The 16,421-nt window shown below is 38.2% G+C and overlaps 1 protein-coding gene across 2 annotated transcripts in view; it reads right to left on the bottom strand.

Moving 5' to 3' along the window:
• PCCB (propionyl-CoA carboxylase subunit beta) overlaps nucleotides 1-16,421 on the bottom strand; it is a 96,799-nt gene that overhangs the window by 3,503 nt on the left and 76,875 nt on the right. The window lies entirely within an intron of this gene.

The following is a 16,421-nucleotide window of genomic DNA, read 5'->3' as shown; positions in this document are numbered from 1 at the left end:
CCCGAGGGCTGGCACCACACCCCGGCACAGACACCCAGTCTTCGTCTTGTGAACGGAGGGTAGCTGTCACCTGAGGACAGCTTACCTCACCCCTGGAGCCCACAGTGGGAGGCCTCGTCCAAGGGCTGGTCTTACGGAGTCTTTGTAGTTGGAATTGGAATCTGCCTCCATCAACTATAGCCATGTGTTTGGGGAAATTACTTCCTGGGCCTGAGATTCCCCACCTGAAAAGGAGGGATGTTACTACCCTCTACTATGGAGGTGGTGGGTTAGTTGCTAAGTTGTGTCCAACTCTTGCGACCTCATGGACTATAGCTCGCCAGGCTCCTCTGTTCAAGGAATTCTCCAGGCAAGAACCCTGGAGTGGGTTGCCATTTGCTTTTCCAGGGGATCCTTCCTGACCCAGGGATCGAACCAGGGTCTCCCACATTGCAGGCAGATTCTTTACCAACTTAGCCACCAGGGAAGCCCTACCATAGTTGTAAGGATTAAAGGAGATGGTATCAGTAAAATGGCACAGAATAGAATAGGAGCTCAATTACTAGTAAACCCCCTCACCCAGAACAGTCTGCAGAGTGTTCTATGAGGCCAGCATTATCCTGATACCAAAACTTCTTGTTTTGGGACAAGAAAATGCAGAGCAAAATCCCTCATGAACACAGATGCAGAAAGTCTTGAGATATTATAAAAACACTGTCAAGTGCAGTTTAACGCAAGAATCCAGAGTTGATCTAATGTGTGAAAAGCAGTGAAATTATTAAAGGAAAAAAACAATACGGTCATCACAACATATAAACATCTGAGAAAATCCAATTTTCATAATTAAAAACTAGCAGTAAACTATGAGTGCAATGGAACTTCTACTATCTGATAAAGAATGCCCATAAAAAACTTAAATACTCATGGATCAGAAGAATATATAAATCCCCAAACTGAACTATGCCAGTGCCGTCTAAAAGAACTTTCTATGATGATGAAAATGTTCTCTGGCTCTGTTATTTGTTGACATAGTAACCACTAGACAATGTGGCTACTGAACACCTGAAATATGACTAGGGAAAGTAAGAGACTAAGCTCCTAATCGTATTGAATCTTAATAACTTATACTATTTTATTATTTTAGATTTAAAGTTTAATAGCTAGGCTAGCATAGCTGGACAAATTTGCATTTTCAAGCAATTCCTATCAAAATCATAGGTAATTCCTTTGTAGAAACTGATAAGCAGATTCTAAAATTCATATGGTAATACAAAGGAGATAGACTAGACAAATGGTATTTTTTTTTAAACAGCCGTATCAGAAGACTTCCACTAGCTGACCGGAAGACTCACAAAAGCAGGGTTTCTCCATGGTGGCACTACCAACATTTCAGACGGAATGATTCTTTGCTTTGGGAGTTTGACTTCTGCATGTAGAATGTCTAGTCGCCATCTCTGAGTTAGACACACTAGATGTCAGGAGCCCCCCGCCACCCCTCACACCCACTGTGACAATCAAAATTGTTTCCAATATATCCACATGTTCCCAGTACATTGAAAGTGTCCCTAGTTGAGAACCACCAAGAACTATAAAGCTTCAGAAATCAAGACAAGATGGCAGAGGCATAAAGGTGGGCAAAACCAGCAACAGAACAGGACAGACAGGGAAGAAATAGACCCAGAGGCCTGATTTCAGACCAGGCACCAAAACAATGTGGAAAGCAAGTCTTCTTAACAAATGGTAATACTGTTTCACTCCAGACGCTACACACGAAAATCAACCCAAAATGGATCATAGACCTTAACATAACCCACAACCACAAAGCTCCGAGAAGGGGATTTGGACTATCTTTGAACCTTGCGGTAGGCAAAGATTTCCTGGACAGGACACAAAAAGCTCTAATCAAAAGTAAAACACTGATAAAAAGGATTTTACCACTTTTTAAAAATAATGTGAGTCAAAAGACACCATTAATTAAATAAATAAACAAGTCACAGACCAGGAAAAAAATATTTAAAATACACATATCTGACAAAGGGTTCACATCAGAATATATAAAGAACCTTAGAAGTCAACAATAAAAAGACAACTCAAAAAATAACAACTGCAGGCAAAACTTCCCTCTTGCTAAATGCATTTTCTGAGATGATAGAAATGTTCTATATCTTAGTTTGGATGGTGATTACAGGTCGGGAGTTTCCCCCTGGGTGGGGAAGATCCCTGGAGGTGGGCATGGCAACCCAATCTAGTTTTCTTGCCTGGAGAATCCCATGGAGCCTACGGTCCATAAGGTCACAAAGAGTCAGACATGACTGAAGCAATTTAGCACACATGAATTGTCAACTTGCCAAAACCCATCCAAAAGAGCATGTAAAAGCTGTGCATTTTATGGTCTGTAAATTATAACTCAGTAAAAGAAAAATGTTTTAAATCTCCCCTCCTCCCTCTCTATCCAAACCTATGTTAATAAAGAATGCGAATGATGAGTCCTGGGATGAAGACAACTCTAAATTAAGAAACCGCAAGATGGAAAGGAGGTTAGAATAAAAATCAAAAAGAAGAAAAATATGAGCAATGACAACCAAAACAAGATAAAACCACTGGGGAACTGAAAACAGTCAGAAATGGAAAACCTGTGACCCTGAGCTGCCAAAAGTGGGCCCTAGGTCCAAGAGCTTGGCTTCCTCATCACAGTCCAGGCCTGTCAGAGCATCTGGCACCCAGGGAGTCCAATGAGCCCTGGTGAATTCTACAAGGAAGAAATAAGAACCAGTGCCAAGGGAGTGGAGAGGAAGGGGAGAGAAGGAGTGCAAGTTTGGGATTAGCAGATGCAAACCAGTATACATAAAGTGGATAAACAACAAGGTCCTACTATATAGCATGGGGAACTATATTCAATACACCATGGTTTATCATGAATATGAAAAAGTTTATATGTATTAATATATGTATAACTGAATCACTTTTTTTTGTATAGCAGAAGTTAACACAACATTGTAAATGAACTACATCAATAAAAAAGAAACGGAAATGAGAACCATGACAGAGGCCTCCTCTGTGAGCCTCTGACACTTTATGACATTCCATAAACATCACAAAGAAAACTACAAGGTCAGAAGGAGGGAAGCTGAAGAACCACAATGGAACCAAGTATTCAGACCCCACTCAGGGCTCAGGAAGGCCCTGGGATAGAAGTCTAGGTATTTGGAGATAAAGTGTGCACAATAAGCCAAGCAGTTTCTTCAAAAGTGAGCTTGTGAGAATATGCCTGTACTAGAGGGTGCCAGAACCTGCAGACATGGTCTCGGGACAAGAAATCTCTTTGTGCAGACACAGGAAATCATGTGAAGTCCACGCCAGGGACAGACACAGTGAGGAGGGACTCAAGAAGACGTGAACAGATGAGAACGCACCACAGGAACAAAACGCACGTTCAGTGCGTGTAAACATGATTCCTAAACAACAAAATGGTGGAACAGACAGCACCGAGCTCCTATCCTCAAAGAGGAACACCAAAAAACAAGCAGAAACAGTCAGAACTAACTTTGTCAAAATTCTGAAACAGGCAAGTTACCTAAGTAAAAGCTGAACTGGGAAAAAGGCAATTTAGAAACTGCAGAAAAGCTTTGTGGCATTTTGAACTACACTTGCCCCACATTCTCCCTGGTTCTAGAGGGAGCAAAGATGACCTCAGACGCCAATCACCATGTAGGTCTGTTCTACCTTGTGTGAGGGGGACCTGAAAGATGATGCAAGCCTTTCATCTCTGTACCTAACTCAGAACTCACCCAGACCACAAAAGTAGCAGCCATTGCTCACTGTGAGAAAAAAGAACCACCAACAGACATCTGGGGCAGAAGATTACAGTTGAGATCACCTAAGGCCAGGGAGGAAAAAAACAGGCAGAGTGGGGGTTTGGCGGGGGTGAGGCAGAATTTGGACATTCAAGAGCAACTGTATATACAAGGGACTTCAGAAAGAGGCAGATATGCCTAAAGCGAGATGTATGCTCAGAAAAGATCTGAGAAGGGAAATTAGAAAGTATCTTGAATAGATCAGTGAAACAAAACAGAGAGCCCAGAAATAAACCCACAGAGCTAAGGACAATTAATCTTCTACAAAGAAGGCAATAGTATACAATGGGAAAAAACAGTCTTTCAGCAAGTGGTATTAAGAAAGTTGGGCAGCCACAGGTAAACCACCCTCTGAGCACACTCAAAAAGAAATTCAAAATGGCTGAAAGACTTAAATGTAAGACAAGACACCATAAAACTCCAAGAACAGTACATTGGCAAAACATTCTGACATAAATTGTACCAATGTTTTCGTAAGTCAGTGTCTCATGGCAACAGAAGTAAAAGCAAAAATAAACAAATGAGATCAACCAAGCATATAAGCTTTCAAATAGCAAAGGAATCCATAAACAAAATGGAAAAGACAAACTTCCAACTGAGAGGAGATATTTGCAAATGATGCAACCAGCAAAGGCTTAATTTCCAAAATATATAAACAGCTTCTACAATTCAATAACAAAAAAGCAAATAACCAACCAAAAAATGGTCACAAGGCCTAAACAGACATTTCTCCAAAGAAGATATACTGATGGCCAATAGACACATGAAAACATGCTCATCACTAATTATTAAATAAATGTAAATCAAAACTACAATGAGGTTCTACCTCACACCAGTCAGAATGACCACATTAAAGAGTCTAGAAATAATAATTGCTGGAGAGAGAATAGAAAAAAGAGAATCTTCCTACACTGTTGGTGGGAATATAAATTAGTGTAGTTCAATGAAAAACAGTATGGAGGTTCCTCAAAAAACTGAAAATAGAGGTGAAGTATGACACAGCAATCTCACTCCTAGGCATATACCCAGACAAAACTATAATTTGAAAAGATATATGCATCCCTATTGTTCATAACAGCACTATTTACAACAGCCAAGACATGGAAAGGAGGTAAACGTCCAGTGACAGAACAATGTGTGTGGTGTATATACACACACAATGGAGTATTACTTAGCCATTAAAAAGAATAAAATAATGCCATTTGCAGTTACATGGATAGACCAAGAGATTATCACATGAAGTGAAGTGAGTCAGAAACAGAAAGACAAATACCATATATCACTTATATGAGGAATACAGAATATGACACAAATGAACACATGGACGAAACAGACTCACAGACAGAGAACATACTTATGGTGGCCAAGAGGGAGGGTGTATGCAGGGAGTAAAATTAGGAGTTTGGTTATTAGCAGGTGCAATCTATTATATATAAAGTGGATAAACAACAAGGTCCTACTGTATAGCACAGGGAACAATATTCAACATCCTGTGATAAATCAGAATGCAACATACTATGCAATATAGCAGAAATTAACACAACACTGTAAATCAACTATCAGTTCAGTCACTCAGTCGTGTCCGACTCTTTGCAACCCCATGAACCGCAGAATGCCAGGCCTCCCTGTCCATCACCAACTCCCGGAGTTTACCCAAACTCATGTCCATTGAGTCGGTGATGCCATCTAAACTGTACTTGAACAAAATTTTTCTAAAAAAGAAAATACCTTGAGATGAATGAAAATGAAACTATAAGATTACAAAACAAAAGACCTGAGAAGGATCTTAAGCTTTAATCTTGGGCTGATCCCTAAACTCTGTTTAAGTCTGGCCAGGTGTTGAAAGAAATCCTCAATACAGAGCCAAATTGAAAAGACTAAAAGAGATATTTTCTTATCTATTTTGGCACCTCAGTCAAAAACAGTAGTTGGACACAAGCTAAGGAAGAGAACAAGGAATATAGCCTCTGCAAAAACAGTTAGGAAAAGTCACTAAACAAATGGACTACTACAGCATTCAACAATCAAAAAAACAAACTCTGGAAAAGGGGGAGAATATGATTTCAGAGTTTAACACATTATAATATTAAAATGTTCAGTTTTCAACAACAATAAAAAAAAAGCATACAGAGAAACAGGAAAGTAGAACCATTCAAATGAACAAAATAAATATAAATAATCATCCTTAAGGAAGCCCAGACAGTAAATTTACTAAACAAAGATTTTAAAACAACTGTTTTAAATATGCTCACGGAGATAAAGAAAAACATGAAGAACTAAACAGACAAACAACAACAACAAAAAAAAAAAAAAAAAAAAAACAGGAAAAAAATGTATGGACAAAATGAGAACATCAATGGAGAAACAAATTATAAAAAGGAACCAAACAAATTCTACTACTAAAAACTACAATAACTGAAATGAAAACATCGCTACAGGGGTTCAACAGAATTGAGAAGACAGGATGAAGGATGAGGAATCCTGAAAATACAAAAACTTAAATTATCCAATCAAAGGAATAGAAAGAAAAGAAAAACTGAAGTGATTAGAGACTAATGGACTATGAATATCATGAAGTAAACCAATATATACAGCATGTCAGTATCATAAGGAGGAGAGAGGAGAAATGGGTAGAGACATTGTTTGAAGAAATAATGTCCAAAAATTTCTCAAATTTGGCACAAGATGTGAGGAAACAAAATCAAGAAACTGTAAGCCTAAGTAGAATAAACTCACACATATCCACACTGAGACACATTATAATCAAACTATTTAAAGAAAAAGAATCCTGAAAGTAGCAAAAGTAAGTGATTAAGCAAATACAAAGAATCATCAATAAGATTACAAATTGATTTCTCAGCAGAAACTATGGAGGCCAGAAGATAATGGGAATCATGTCTAAAGTGCTGAAAGTTCTATTTTTTATTTATTTTTTTATATGAAGGATAATTACTTTACAGAATTCTGCTGTTTTCTGTCAAACCTCAACATGAATCAGCCATAGGTATACCTATGTCCCCTCCCTCTTGAACCTTCCTCCCATCCCACCCCTCTAGGTTGATACAGAGCCCCTGTTTGAGTTTCCTGAAACATATAGCAACTTCCCATTGGCTATCTATTTTACATATGGTAATGTAAGTTTCCATGTTACTGTCTTCATACATCCCACCCTCTCTTCCCCTCTCCCCATGTCTGTAAGTCTGTTCTCTATGTCTCTTTCTCCACTGCTGCCCTGTAAATAAGTTCTTCAGTACCATTTTTCTAGATTCCATATATATGTGTTAGAATACAATATTTATCTTTCGCTTTCTGACTCACTTCACTCTGTATAATAGGTTCTAGGTTCATCCACCTCATCAGAACTGACTCAAATGCTTTCATTTTTATGGCTGAGTAATTTTCCATTGTGTACACATACCACAACTTCTTTATCCATTCATCTGTTGATGGATATCTAGGTTGCTTCCATGTTCCAGCTATTGTAAATACTGCTGCAATGAACAATGGGATACATGTGTCTTTTTCAATTTTGGTTTCCTCGGGGTAGATGCCTAGGAGTGGGATTGCTGGGTCATATGGTGGTTTCATTCCTAGTTTTTTAAGGAATCTCCATACCATCTTCTATAGTGGCTGTATCAATTTACATTCCCACCAAAAGTGCAAGAGCATTCCCTTTTCTCTACAACCTCTCCAGCATTTATTGTTTGTAGACTTTTTGATGATGGCCATTCTGACCGGTGTGAGGCAATATCTCACTGTAGTTTTGATTTGCATTTCTCTAATAATGAGCAATGTTGAGCATCTTCTCATGTGTTTGTTTGCCATCGGTATGTCTTCTCAGGAGAAATGTCTGTTTAGGTCTTTTTCCCACTTTTTGATTGGGTTGTTTGTTTTTCTGGCATTGACTTGTATGAGCTGCTTGTGTATTTTGGAAATCCATCCTCTGTCATTGTTTCAGTTGCTGTTATCTTCTCCCATTCTGAGGGTTCTCTTTTCACCTTCCTTAGAGTTTCCTCTGCTGCGCAAAAGCTTTTCAATTTAATCAGGTCCCACTTGCTTACTTTTGTTTCTATTTCCATTACTATAGGAGGTGGGTGATAGAGGATCTTGCTTTGATTTATGTCATCATGTGTTCTGCTTATGTTTTCCTCTAAGAATTTTATAGTTTCTGGTCTTACATTTAGGTCTTTAATCCATTTTGAGTTTATCTTTGTGTGTGGTGTTAGGAAGTGTTCTAATTTCATTCTTTCACATGTAGCTGTCCAGTTTTCCCAGCACCATATATTGAAGAGGCTGTCTTTGCCCCATTGTATATTCTTGCCTTCTTTGTCAAAAATAAGGTACCCATAGGTTCATGGGTTTATTTCTGGGCTTTCTATCTTGTTCCATGGGTCCATGCTTCTGTTTTTGTGCCAGTAGCATACTGTCTTCATGATTGTAGCTTTGTAGTATAATCTGAAGTCAGAAAGGTTGATTTCTCCAGCTCCATTCTTCTTTTTCAAGACTGCTTTGGCTATTCGGGGGCTTTTGTGTTTCCATATAAACTGAAATTTTTTGTTCTGCTTCTGTGAAAAATGCCATTGGTGAATTGACAGGGATCACACTGAATCTGTAGATGGCCTTTGGTAGTATAGTCAGTTTCACAATATTGATTCTTCCTACCCAGGAACATGGAATATCTCCCCAGCTGTTTATGTCATCTTTGATTTCTTCCATCAGTGTCTTACAATTTTCTGTGGACAGTTCTTTTGTCTCATTAGGTAAGTTTATTCCTAGATATTTAATTCTTTTTGCTGCAATACTGAATAGGATTGATTCCTTAACTTCTCTTTCTGATTTTTCATTGTTAGTATATAGAAATACAAGTGATTTCTGTGTATTGATTTTGTATCCTGCACTTTGCTAAATTCACTGATTAGCTCTAGTAATTTTCTGATACTACCTTTAGGGTTCTCTATGTACAGTAGCATGTCATCTGCATACTGTGAGCACGTTACTTCTTCTTTTCCAATCTGGATTCTTTTACTTCTTTTTCTTCTCTGATTGCTATAGCTAGGACTTCCAGAACTATGTTGAATAATAGTAGTGAAAGTCGACACCCTTGTCTTGTTCCTATTCTTAAGGGGACTGCTTTCAGTTTTTCAACTCTAAGAATGATGTTTGCTGTAGGCTTTGCATATATGGCCTTTACTATGTTGAGGTAGATTCCTTCTATGTCCATTTTTTGAAGAATTTTAATCATAAATGGGGGCTGAATTTTGTCAAAGGTTTTTCTCCATCTATTGAGACTATCATATGCTTTTTATGTCTCAATTTGTTAATAAGGTATTTCAAATTGACTGACTGGCATATATTGAAGAATCCTTGCATTCCTGGAATAAACCCAACTTGATTATGGTGTATGAGCTTTTCGATGTGTTGCTGAATTCTGTTTGCTAAAATTTTGTTGAGGATTTTTGCATTTATGTTCTTCAGTGATATTGGCCTGTAGTTTTCTTTTTTGTGTTGTCTTTGTCTGTTTTTGGTATCACAGTGATGATGGCCTCATAGAATGAGTTTGGAAGTGTTCCTTCCTCTGCAATTTTTTGAAAGAGTTTTACAAGGATAGGCATTAGCTCTTCTCTAAATGTTCAATAGAATTCTCCTTCTAAGGAAGCCATCTGGTTCTGGGCTTTTGTTTTGGGGAAGATTTTTGATCACACCTTCAATTTCAGTGCTTGTAATTGGGTTGTTCATAATTTCTATTTCTTCCTGGTTCAGTCTTGGAAGATTGAACTTCTCTAAGAATCTGCCCATTTCTTCCAGATTATCCATTTTATTCCCATATAGTTGTTCATAATAGTCTCTCATAATCCTTTGTATTTCTGCATTGTCTGTTGTAACCTCTCCTTTTTCTAATTTTGTTGATTTGATTCTTCTCTCTTTTTTTTCCTTGATGAGTCTGGCTAAAGGTTTGTCAGTTTTGTTTATCTTTTCAAAGAATGAGCTTTTAGTTTTATTAAGCTTTACTATTGTTTCTTTCATTGCTTTTTCACTTATTTCTGCTAGGATCTTTATGATTTCTTTCCTTCTACTAAATTTGGGGGGGGGGGGTTGTTCTTCTTTTTCCAGTTGTTTTAGGTGTAAAGTTAGGTTGTCTATTTGATGTTTTTCTTGCTTCTTGAAGTAGGATTGTATTGCTATAAACTTCCCTCTTAGGACTGCTTTTGGTACATCCCATAGGTTTTGAGTTGTCATGTTTTCATTGTCATTTGTTTCTATAAATTTATTTCCCTTTTGATTTCTTCAGTAACCTGTTGATTATTTACAAACGAGTTCTTAATCTCTCCATGTGCTTGTATTTCTTACAGTTTTTTTTCTCTTGTAATTGAAATCTAGTCTCATGGCATTGTGGTTGGAAAAGATGTTTGATACCATTTCAATTTCCTTAAATTTACTGAGGTTTGATTTGTGACTGAAGATGTGGTCTATCCTGGAGAATGTTCCATGTGCACTTGCGAAGAGGCTGTATTCTGCATTTGGATGGAATGTCCTGCAGATATCAATGAGATCCATCTCATCTAATGTATCATTTAAGACTTGTATTTCCTTATTAATTTTCAGTTTTGATGATCTGTCCATTGGTGTGAGTGGGGTGTTAAAGTCTCCTACTATTATTGTGTTACTGTCCATTTCTCCTTTTATGTCTGTTAGTGTTTGTCTTATGTATTGAGGTGCTCCTGTGTTGGATGCATAAATATTTATAATTGTTATGTCTTCCTCTTGGATTGATCCCTTGGTCATAATGTAGTGTCCTTTCTTATCTCTTGTAATATTCTTTACTTTAAGGTCTATTTTATTGGATGTGAGGATTGCTACTCCAGCTTTCTTTTCCTTCCTATTTGCATGGAATATATTTTTCCATCCTCTCACTTTCAGTTCATATGTGTCTTTAGGTCTAAAGTGGGTTTCTTGTAGACAGCATATATATGGATCTTGTTTTTGTATCCATTTAGCCAGTCTGTGTCTTTTGGTTGGAGCATTTAATCTATTTACATTTAAAGTAACTACTGATCTATATGTTCCTATTGCCACTTCCTGAATTGTTTGGGGTTGATTTTGTAGCTCTTTTTTCTTCTATTGTATTTCTTGGCTATATAAGTCCCTTTAACATTTGTTGTAGAGCTGGTTTGGTCATACTGAATTCTCTTAACTTTTGCTTGTGTGAAAAGCTTTTGATTTCTCCATCAATTTTGAATGAGACCCTTGCAGGGTACAGTAATCTTGGTTGTAGATTTTTCCATTTCAGTACTTTAAATATATGCTGCCATTCCCTTCAGAGAAGGCAATGGCAACCCACTCTAGTACTCTTGCCTGGAAAATCCCATGGACGGAGGAGCCTGGTAGGCTGCAGTCTATGGGGTCGCTAAGAGTCAGACACAATTGAGCGACTTCACTTTCACTTTTCACTTTCATGCATTGGAGAAGGAAATGGCAACCCACTCCAGTGATTTTGCCTGGAGAATCCCAGGGATGGCAGAGCCTGGTGGGCTGCCGTCCATGGAGTCGCACAGACTCGGACACAACTGAAGCGACTTAGCAGCAGCAGGAGCAGTCATTCCCTTCTGGCCGGCAGAGTTTCTGCTGAAAGATCAGCTGTTAAGTGTATGGGGTTTCCCTTTTACATTATTTGCTGCTTCTCCCTTGCTGCTTTTAATATTCTTTCTTTGTGTTTAGTCTTTGTTAGCTTGATTAGTATGTGTCTTGGTGTGTTTTTCCTTGGGTTTATCCTGTATGGGACTCTTTGCACCTCTTGGACTTGATTGACTATTTCCTTTTCCTTCTTGGGGAAATTTTCAATGATAATGTCTTCAAAAATTTTCCCATACCCTTTCTTTTTCTCTTCTTCTTCTTGGGCCCCTATGATTTGAATGCTGGTGCATTTGATATTGTCCCAGAGGTCTCTGAGACAATCCTCAGTTCTTTTCATTTTTTTACTTTATTCTGCTTTACAGAAGTTATTTCCACCATTTTATCTTCCAGCTCACTGATTTGTTCTTCTGCTTCAGATATTCTGCTATTGATTCTTTCTAGAGTGTTTTTAATTTCAATAATTGTATTGTCTGTCTCTGTATATTTATTCTTTAATTCTTCTAGGTCGTTGTTAATTGATTCTTGCATTTTCTCCATTTTGTTTTCAAGGTTTTTGATCATCTTTACTATTATTATTCTAAATTCTTTTTCAGGTGGTTTGCCTATATCCTTTTCATTTATTTGGACTTCTGCATTTCTAGTTTGTTCCTTCATTTGTGTAGTATTTCTCTGCCTTTTCATTTTTTTTTTTTTTTTTAATTTATTGTGTTTGAGGTTTCCTTTTCCCAGGCTTCAAGGTTGAATTATTTCTTTCTTTTGGTTTCTGCCCTCCTAAGGTTGGGCCCGTGGTTTGTGTAAGCTTCATATAGGTGGGATTTGTGCTGAGCTTTTGTTTGGTTGTTTGCTTTTCCTCTGATGGGCAAGGCTGAGTGAGGTGGTAATCCTATCTGCTAATGACTGGGTTTATATTTTTCTTTTGTTTGTTGTTTAGATGAGGTATCCTGCACAGGGTGCTACTGATGATTGGGTGATGCTGGGTCTTGTATTCAAGTGGTTTCCTTTGTGTGAGTTCTCACTATTTGATACTCCCTAGGGTTAGTTCTCTGGTAGTCCATGATCTTGGAGTCAGTGTTCCCACTCTAAAGACTCAGGGCTTGATCTTGTGCTGGAGGCTGAAAGTCTCAGATCGAGGTGCCTGGCGTGGTCAGGTGAAGACACTCTTACAAGCCACAGACTCATCACTGGATCCTCTCCTCTCTGAAGTGAGGTCCTGGAGGGATACCCCAGCGTGTGCAGCAGACACATTGCTAGGCAGAACGCGGCAGCAGAGGCTTCCCTGGTGGCTCAGATGGTAAAGCGCCTGTCTCCAATGCTGGAGACCCGGGTTCGATCCCTGAGTCGGGAAGATCCCCTGGAGAAGGAAATGGCAACCCACTCCAGTACTCTTGCCTGGAAAATCCCATGGACAGAGGAGCCTGGTAGGCTACAGTCCATGGGGTCGCAAAGAGTCAGACACGACTGAGTGACTTTACTTACTTATTTTTATTTAATGGTAGTTTTATTTTTTAGTTTTTTGAGAATCCTCCATACTGTTTTGTATAGTGGCTATACCAATTTACATTTGCACTAATTGTATACAAGGGCTCCTTATTCTCCACATCTTTGCCAACATTTATTTCTGTTCATCTTGATGATAGCTATTCTGACAGATGTGAGGTGATATCTCATTGTGGGTTTGATTTTTCATTTCCCTGATGATTAGCGAGGTTGAGGATCTTTTCATATGCATGTTTTCCATTTGCATTTCTTCTCTGGAAAAATGTCTATTCAGTGCTTCTGCCCTAGTAATTTCTACTCCTGGGTATGTATCAAAAAAAAAAAAAAAAACCCACCACTAATTCAAAAAGATACATGCACTCCAATGTTCATAGCAGCATTATTTATAATTGCCAAATCTGCAAGCAACCTAATTGTCAATCAACAGATGAACAGACAGAGAAAAACGGTGTATACGTATGGGCTTCCCTGGAGGCTCATACAGTAAAGAACCTGCCTGCAACGTGGGAGACCCAGGTTCATCCTTGGGTCGGGAATATCACCTGGGAATGGGAATGACTACTCCTCCAGTATTCCTGCCTGGAGAATAACAAGGACAGAGGAGTCTGGCCAGCTACAGTCCACTGGGTCGCAAAGAGTCAGACATGACTGAGTGACTAACACTCATACATATAATGGAATACTACTCAGACATACAAAGAATGAAACAAATGGCAAACATGGATGGACTTGGAGGGCATTATACTAAGTGAAATAAGCCAGAGAAAGACAAATACTGTATGATATCACTTATATATGGAATCTAAAAAATATAACAAACTAGTGTATACAACCAAAAAGAATCAGACACAGATGCAGACAAAAAATTAGTGGTTGGCAATGGGGAGAAACAAGACAGGAGGGGCAATATAGGGGTAAGAGAGTAAGAGGCACATGGGATACATTGTATAACATGGTGAATACAGTCAATATTTTATAACTATAAACATATACACAACTATAAATATTTTTAAACTATAACCTTTAAAAATTGTGAATTACTATATTGTACACTATAACATACAGCAAATATATATACTTCAATTAAAAAATTAAGAAACAAAGTGCTGAAAGAGTAAAATCTCAACCAAGAAGTCTACACTTGGCAAGCTGTCCTTCAAAAATGAGGGACAAATTAAGACATTTCTAAATAAACAAGCTGAAGAGTTTGTTACCACTATGCCTGCCCTACAAAAAATGGTAAAGCAAGCCCACCAGGTTGAAATAAAAAGACAGTAGATGGTATCACAAAACCATATAAAGAAATCAAGATCTCCAGTAAAGATAACTACATGGGGAAATATGAAAGTCATTATTACTGTATTTCTGGTTATTATTTCTGGCATTATTACTGTAATGCCACTTTTTATTTCCTACATGATTTAAAAAACAAATTCAGGGAATGCCCTGGCAGTCCAGTGGTTACGACTCCACACTTTCATTGCCTGGGCCTGTGTTCAACCCCCGGTCAGGGAACCTAAGATTGTGTAAGTCATGTGGTGTAGCCAAAAAACAAAACAGCAACAACAAAAAATACACTCCAAAAAGGTTCATTGGTGAAGAATTCTACAAAACCTTTAAAAATGAAATTGCAGCAGTTCTCTATGATCTCTTCTAGAAGATACAATCAGAGAAAATATTTTCTAACTCATTCTATGAGGCCATCATCACCCTAATACCTAAACATTACAAGAAAACTACAGACCAGTGTCTCTCAAAAACATAAATGTAAGAATCCTCAACAAAATATTTAACAAATCAAACTCAGTAATAGACAAAAATAATTATACACTACTTCCAGGTGAGATTTATCCCAGGTATGTGAGGCCGATTAAACATCTGAAACAGACTTTCCTGATGGTCCAATGGCTAAGACTCCATGCTCCCAATCCAGCGGGACTAGGTTTGATCCCTGGTCAGGGAACTAGATCCCACATGCCACAACTAAGAGTTCACATATTGCAACTAAGAGTTCTTATGCCGCAACTGAAGATCCCTCATGCTGCAACAAAGATCGAAGACTACATGTACCACAACTAAGACCCAGCACAGCCAAATAAATAATTTCTTTTGTCTGAAAAACAATTCACATATTCCACTACATCAACATCTAAAGAAGAAAAACTACATGACTGTATCAACAGATGAAGAAAAGCATTCAGAAAATCCAGCATCTCATGATTAAAGACTAACAACAAACTATAAATAGAAATAAAGGGGAACATTCTTAACTTGATAAACAACATCCACAAAAACCCACAGCTAACATATGTAATGGTGAAAACCCAGAAACTTTTCCACTAAGATCAGGTATAAAGGCAAGAATGTGCCCTCTCACCACTCCTTTTAAAAACTGTACTGGAAGTCCAAGCTAATACAATAAACCAAGAAAAGAAAATGCTTAGAAGCCACACAGACTGGGAAGGAAGACCTAACTTTCTTTGTTTACACATGACATGATTGTCTATGTAGAAAATCCTATAGAACAAAAATACTGCTGACTAATAATTACAGCAAAGTTGCAGGATCCAAAGTGAATTTACTAAAGTAAATCACTTTTCTATATACCAGCAATGAATTTGCAACTATTAGTAACAACACAATACCATTTACATTAGCACATTCCCCTCCCCCAGAAAGAAATATATAGGCATAAATCTAACAAAACAAATACAATATCTATATGAGGAAGCTTACAAAAATCTTATGAACAAAATGAAAAAGCTAAATAAGTGAAGAGATATTCCATGTTCATGGAATGAAAGACTCGATATATCATCAAGAGGGATGGTATTAGTAAAATAAATAGGTACGGTATTGGTGAAATAACTCAATGGAACAAAATAGAGTCCAGAAACAGACCTACATAAATATAATAAACTAATCTTTGAGAGGAGCAACCCCCTATCCAAGGAGCGGTGGCTGCATGGTTGCAGGAGGGCTAAGAAGAGCTACTCCATGATCAAGGTCAGGAGGGGCGGCCATGAGGAGATATCCCTCATCCAAGGTAACGAGCAGTGGCTGCGCTTTCTTGGAGCAGCCGTGAAGAGATACCCCACGTCCAAGGTAAGAGAAACTCAAGTAAGAGGGTAGGTGTTGCGAGAGGGCATCAGAGGGCAGACAGACTGAAATCATAATCACAGACAACTAGCCAGCCTGATCACACGGCCCACAGTCTTGTCTAACTCAATAAAACTAAGGCATGCCATGTGGGGCCACCCAAGATGGTCGGGTCATGTTGGAGAGGACTGACAGAATGTGGTCCACTGGAGAAGGGAATGGCAAACCACTTCAGTATTCTTGCCTTGAGAACCCAAGAAACAGTATGAAAAGGCAAAATGACAGGATATTGAAAGAGGAACTCCCCAGGTTGGTAGGTGCCCAATATGCTACTGGAGATCAGTGGAAAAATAACTCCAG

This window comes from Dama dama, chromosome 19, assembly GCF_033118175.1.
Source record: "Dama dama isolate Ldn47 chromosome 19, ASM3311817v1, whole genome shotgun sequence".
Lineage (NCBI taxonomy): Eukaryota > Metazoa > Chordata > Mammalia > Artiodactyla > Cervidae > Dama > Dama dama.
The sequence above is the reverse complement of the archived record's forward strand: the minus strand, read 5'-3'. Positions and strand labels throughout refer to the sequence as shown.